This window comes from Equus caballus, chromosome 7 (assembly GCF_041296265.1).
Source record: "Equus caballus isolate H_3958 breed thoroughbred chromosome 7, TB-T2T, whole genome shotgun sequence".
Classification (NCBI taxonomy): Eukaryota; Metazoa; Chordata; class Mammalia; order Perissodactyla; family Equidae; genus Equus; species Equus caballus.
This window is the reverse complement of record NC_091690.1, coordinates 17,579,541-17,586,252: the sequence shown is the minus strand read 5'-3', so window position 1 is coordinate 17,586,252 and position 6,712 is coordinate 17,579,541.

The following is a 6,712-nucleotide window of genomic DNA, read 5'->3' as shown; positions in this document are numbered from 1 at the left end:
TTGCAAAGAGGCAATTTTAGACTTCTGGTAACAGGAAGCCTCAAATACCAATCGAAATAGGCGTTCCATTCACTTTTGGGAATTAAAAAGATATGGATGTACAATTCAGTTTTAAGAGTAAGTTTGGGGAGTTCAAAATTTCCCCACAATGGCCATTGATATTCTAAATTACTTTTCATTAAATCAGTCTATTTAGTTAGAAATGTACAATTAGGAATGACTGTGGTTTTTAAACATAAAATTGGCTGGGGTCCCTGTAGGGGGAGCAGCTTCAAAATATTTAGATAACTGGATCCCATTTCTTAGAGGTTTTTCTCTAGAGCAAAGGAATAATTCTCAAACAGCCTGAACACCTCAAACAGCCTGCAGGCTTAATACCAGCCTGTTGCAACAGAACAGTCCGATTTTATTAAGGTGTGTCCTGATACCGGCTCAACACAAAGTTGACATAAGGGAAGCCATATTGTAGGAAAGAAACCATATTGTAACTGAGTGACTTCTGATTAACTAACCCTGACGTGCCAGCCCCTTTGAATCTTTGAATTAATTTTCCTAGATAATTGAGGGTCTGTCTCCAGGGGATTTGCAGGCTCTGTAGATTTCATGGCCCCTCCCAGCTGCAATAAGATGATAACTTTGTTCCTTTGAGTTCCTTAGGAATGTGATGATCCCTGGGCAGAAAGTCTATGCTGATAGTCATCATCAACGACAGCTGAAAGATCAGGGTATAGGGCGTTGCTCCGTTCTCTGATGCATATCCAGTAAAACAAGACTATCAGGAACTAAGACCAGATGTCTGCCTCACCCAGAGACCAACCACCTCCCCGACCCGGAGACCAGCCCCGTATATAATTGGCCTGTAGTCTTTGGTCTGTAAGATGGTTCTTTCAGACATTAGTTGACGATCTTCCCTCTTGCTAGCAAGCTGTAATAAAAAACCCTTTCTCTCCTACACCTTGCCTCTTGACTATTGGCGTGTCTTGCAGTGGGCAGATGACCCCCCTTGGTTGGTAACAGTCCAAAGGTCGAATCAACACAGTTCCAAAGAACCATCCGGTTCCCAAAGGTATCTGACCAAAGATTGATCAAGGCAGTTCTAAGGGATGACCTGCTCCTAAGGGAGTCAGGCCAAAGGCTGGACAGCACAGTTCCAAGGAGCAGTCTGAAAGTCGGACCAAAGCCTAACCAGTTCCAAGTATGGGAACAGTCTGGTTCCAAAAGTAACTGGACTGAAGGCTAGCACAATTCAAAGAAACAGCCTGATTCAAAGAGTCAGGTGAAAGTGCTATCCGAGTACTCACAGACAAACAAGGCCTTAACCAGAATGGAATGGAACCTTAAAACAGATCTTGAATAAAGCCTGAAGAGCCTCAAGCACAAAGAGGGTGGAAGCTTGGATCCAGGAGAAAGACTTATCCTTAAACTCGAGGGTCGGCAAGCAAAGCAGTGAGCTAATAGGCTCTTTTGTGGGTGCTGCACCTCTTTGCTGACCAGCCTCAGAGTCCTTGGGGATCTTTCTGGATCCCCATACAGGCCATCAAAATGTTGGCCTTAAACAAATAGCCAGTTATTTCTCCAGCAAAAACGGGTTCATTTGCGATCAGCAAAAGTTGCAATTTGGGGTCTGCCAACCATGGCAAGTCATTGGCAAGTCATGTGCCAGTCCCCAAGTAGCAAGGGAGGAGAAACTCTTTCAGGAAGGGGAAGAGGAAGTTGGAAGGGCTATTGTAACAGAGTTCAAGGTGTAGTGGCTTTTCATTGGCTGAGCTTCTTCCTTTTCAAGAAGAGGAAGTCTTTCTTCTTCCTGTTGAGCCCTGCTATGGATGTAGGGTTTGGGAGCTCCCCCTTTTGGCCTCCCAGCTCCAATTTTTTTTTGGTGGGGGTGGGGGGGAAATTAGCCCTGAGCTAACATCCACTGCCAATCCTCCTCTTTTTTTTTTTTTTTTTTTTTGCTGAGGAAGATTGGCCCTGAGCTAACATCTGTGCCCATCTTCCTCCACTTTATATGTGGGATGCCTGCCTCAGCATGGCTTGACAAGTGGTGTGTAGGTCCACACCCAGGGTGCAAACTGGTGAATGCTGGGCCACCAAAGCAGAGTGTGTGAACTTAACCACTGCACCACCAGGCTGGCCCTCCAGCTCCAATTTTATGAGGTTTCTCTTTATTAATTTTCACATCTCCTAATTAGTGTTTCTGCACCCTCCTTTCCATCACACACATTAATGACAGAATGATCATGACGTGCTTCCTGGTATTGCAACTCTTCAGGAGGCATCAAGCTCTTTATGGCTTGTCCCTGCTGACCTTTCTGACCTTCCCTTTGACCCCATTTCCATGTGCCCTCCGTGAACCAGCCACACCTTGTGTGTTTGCAGTTCCTCCTCTTTTTACTTGTCTTCTCCATCTCCTTGTTTGTCTTCCAAACTGCTACTTTTTAAGACGCTGACTTTATTACCTTCTCAGGAATATAATTCCTGACCCCTTTTTATCCTCTCAGTGCTGTCTCTTGCTTCCCTGCATCAAGAACCTCCTCCTTTCTACTTCCATAGCTCCTTCTATTCAACTCTGTCTGGAGACTGTATCCATTTGTGTTTAAGAGCCCAGACTCTGGGGTCAGCAAGTCTGGGTTTGGATGCATCGCTTAGTAACCATGTGACATTGGGCAATTTATACAGGCATACCCTGGAGATGTTGCAGGTTGGGTTCTAGACCACTGCAATAAAGTGAATATCCCAATAAAGTGAGTCACATGAATTTTTTGGTTTCCCAATGCATGTAAAAGTTATGTTTATACTATACTGTATTCTATTGTGTGCAATAGCATTATGTCTAAAAAAATGTACATACCTTAATTAAAAATACTTTATTGCTAAAAAATGCTAACTATCATTTGAGCCTTCAGCAAGTTGTTATCTTTTTGCTGGTGAAGGGTCTTGTAAAAAACACAATGGCTGCAAAGTGCAATAAAGTGAAGTGCAATAAAATGAGGTATGCTTGTATAACTTCTCTAGGCCTCAGTTTCTTGTTCTACAAAATAGGGATAATAACTGACACATAGTAAACACTTAATAATAATAACAAAGTATTATTATTGTTGCATTATTTTACTTTATTTTAATGGGTGGTTTATATGTCTGGCTTCCTCTGTTGCTCATGAGCATCTGAAGTCAAAACTTCCTTATTTAATTGTTCAACAACATTAACCTAACACTTTTTATGTGCATATATCTCCTCACATAATCCTCCCAATGTTCTCTCTGGATCTAAGTTTGCCTGACTCTCAATCCCATACTATTTTACCAAACAGCCTCTTGGCTTTTTTTTTTTTGGTGAGGAAGATTGTCCATGAGCTAACATCCGTGCCAATCTTCCTCTATTTTGTATGTGGGATGCCACCACAGCATGGCTTGATTAGGGGTGTATAGGTCCATGCCAGGGTTCCGAACCCATGAACCCCAAGCCACTGAAGCTGAGCACTTGAACTTAACCATTATGCCACTGGGCTGGTTCCATCCTCCTGGTTTTAACATCAACCTCTTTTCTTTTCTTTTCTTTTCTTTTCTGCTTCTTCTCCCCAAAGCCCCCCAGTACATAGTTGCATATTCTAGTTGTGAGTACCTCTGGTTGTGCTACGTGGGACGCTGCCTCAGCGTGACCTGATGAGCGGTGCCATGTCTGTGCCCAGGATTTGAACTGGCAAAACCCTGGGCCGCTGAAGTGGAACACGCAAACTTAACCACTTGGCCATGGGGCCAGAAAATCAACTTCTTTATTATTTTTTTTAAAGATTTTATTTTTTCCTTTTTCTCCCCAAAGCTCCCTGGTACATAGTTGTATATTCTTAGTTGTGGGTCCTTCCAGTTGTGGCATATGGGATGCCGCCTCAGCATGGCCTGATGAGCGGTGCCATGTTGGCACCCAGGATCCTAACCAGTGAAACCCTGGGCCCTGGCAGCCGAGTGCGTGAACTTAACCACTCAGCCACGGGGCTGGCCCCAAACATTTCTTTTTTTTTTTTGAGGAAGACTAGCCCTGAGCTAACATCCATGCCCATCTTCCTCTATTTTATATGTGGGACGCCTACCACAGGATGGCATTCCAAGTGGTGCCATGTACGCACCTGGGATCGGAACAGACGAACCCAGGGCCACCGAAGTGGAAACGTGCACTCTTAACCGCTGTGCCACTGGGCCAGCCCTCAACTTCTTTAAATTCTTCCAATAATTCAGTGGTTCCATAAAAATTTGTCAACAATAGTGTCATGCTTATATAAGGTAGTTATTTCCAAATGTTACTTTATTGTTTGACATACTGTAAAAATGGGATCAACCCATTTATCATTCAGGGACCCACAGCTGAATAGATTTGAGGATTATCTATAAACTGTTAGTGAATAATTAGGATGTAAGCACATATTTGATTGTATTTGGCTTTGTCCATGTGACCACATGATTCTAAAACAATCAATCAAATACATTAATTCAATTAAACTGGTCAACTGAAAAAAACCAACTAGTTAATTGACTCAGCTGGCTAGCACAGGTGATTTGTTTCCTATACATAAATGTGTCATTATTATGGATAATTTCACCTTATCCTTCCTCGAAATTTGTATTCATTATTAACTCAAATATTTGTATACAAATACTTTATTAGCTTTCATCTCACTTAAGTGAGCAATATACATTTAATGTTAAAACATTGCAATATTTATCTGTCTCTTGATATGTTGTAATCTCTATTGGCAGAATTTATGAAAGAGTTTTGGCGCCATTCTTGCCTTTTCACTATTCTTTAGGAAATTTTCAATATCTTATATTTGCTTGAACAATATGGAAAGATAAACTTCAAAGGCATCATCATCATCATCATCATCATCATCGTCATTCGTGTTACATATTTCCATTTCCTGCACTGACATCCATTAAATGTTTTGGCCTCCACAAATGGCCTCTCTTCCTCTTTCCATCCTCTAAGTGAGGGCATTTGCCAGGTTAGTCCTGTTTTTCTCTATTTACATTGTCGTCCTCAGGAAATTTAGTTTAGTTTCATTGTTTCAGCTACCACTTCTAGGCAAAGGAATCCCAAATCTCTTTCTCTAGTATTGTCTTTTCCATGTATCTTAAACAGGCCCGGACGTGACCTGAAAGCTTAGCTGCTCCTTGAAATACAATGTTCTTGAAAATCAAACTCATTTTCTTCTCCACAAACTGACTCCTCCTGATTTCTCTTTCCCTGTCAATAGTCAGTCTCAAAACTTTCAGGTTATCTATCCTCTCTTCCCCTTTCTTGCCAAACAATCACCAAGTTCTATAGATTCTGTAGGTACTTCCTTTGTTTTGGTTCTTTCTTTTGTATTTCTGTCACCACTACTCAAGTGGACCCTGTTACTGAATGTGGCGCTGCAATAATTACCTTCTAAGGCCGCCTCTCCCTACATCCGGAATCCTTACCATCTGATGTATTCTACGCGAGCAACCTTAGCGCTCTACTGCTCAAAAAGCCTCTTAATGACTGTCTATAGAATGAAACTGAAACTACTTGACTTCAGTTCAAGGCTCTCACAGTTTGGTCTCAACTTACCTTTCTTTCCATATCTTCTCCTGTTTCTTATCATGAAATCTCCTCTTTCAGCTAAGCTGTTTGCTTATTCTTCCATGGTTATATATAATACTCCACTTTTTACCTTGATTCCAAATGCTCTTTTCCTCATCACCTATTCAACGTCCTATCCATAATTTAAAGCCCAGAAAACCAGGTGTATTTTTTTCAGGAAGTCTTCTCTGATTGAGCCTGGAACCATCTCACCTAATTCTGAATCCCTCCAGAGTTTATGGCGCTTGACATTTAATACTTTACTTTTTCAGTTAACTTTTAATGTACGTTCTTTATTTCTCCAATAAATTGCTAATTTCTTGATGCAAAGGAAACATATACATATCAATACATATGTTGATGTTTTGAGCGCTGGGATCATGTACACTGAATGAAGAATTGGGACATATGATCTGTGAAAATGTGACAGTACTTATGGAGAAATAGAACTGCTATTTGAATTTGGGGGCCCTCGTGACTTCTGGAAAATCTACTTGTATTTCAAATTTTACTAAGTCCTTTTTGTTGATGCATTTAAGTTTGTTTTCCAACCAATGTGTTTTGCAGGACAGTAAAGGTGATGTTATTTGGCATATATGAGTTCAAAGTTGAGTTGCTTTTTTATTTTATCTGATTTAATGAGAAAACAAGTAAATCAAAGTAGGAAAATCAAATATACTAAACCTCAGAATATTCTTAGCTGATTTATTTTGATGAGAGTTTAAATTATTTAGCTGTTCTGAATTTATTTGATTTTAATTATTGATGACAACACACTACGGTGCATTAGTAAATGTCTTGAAGAGTGTTTTGTAAAAGTAGGCGGCATCTCAGTAATAATATCACAATAACTCTGCCATTTAATTTTTGCTGACAAGTGGGTTGAGCCTGTGAGCACAATTGTAGGAATCATTAGGGGACAGTGCTTGTCCAGTTGATATAGGATGGCACTGTAGTTGCCTTTTTAATTCTTTGTGCTACTATAGTTTTTCAATACTTTTCAAAACTGTCAGCAGTTCAATAAGACTTTTAGTTCATTCTTGAGCTTAAAATATCATCTTTATATGCACTCAATGCTATAAGCCCAAATTTCTCAAGTGCTTACCTACTTACTTT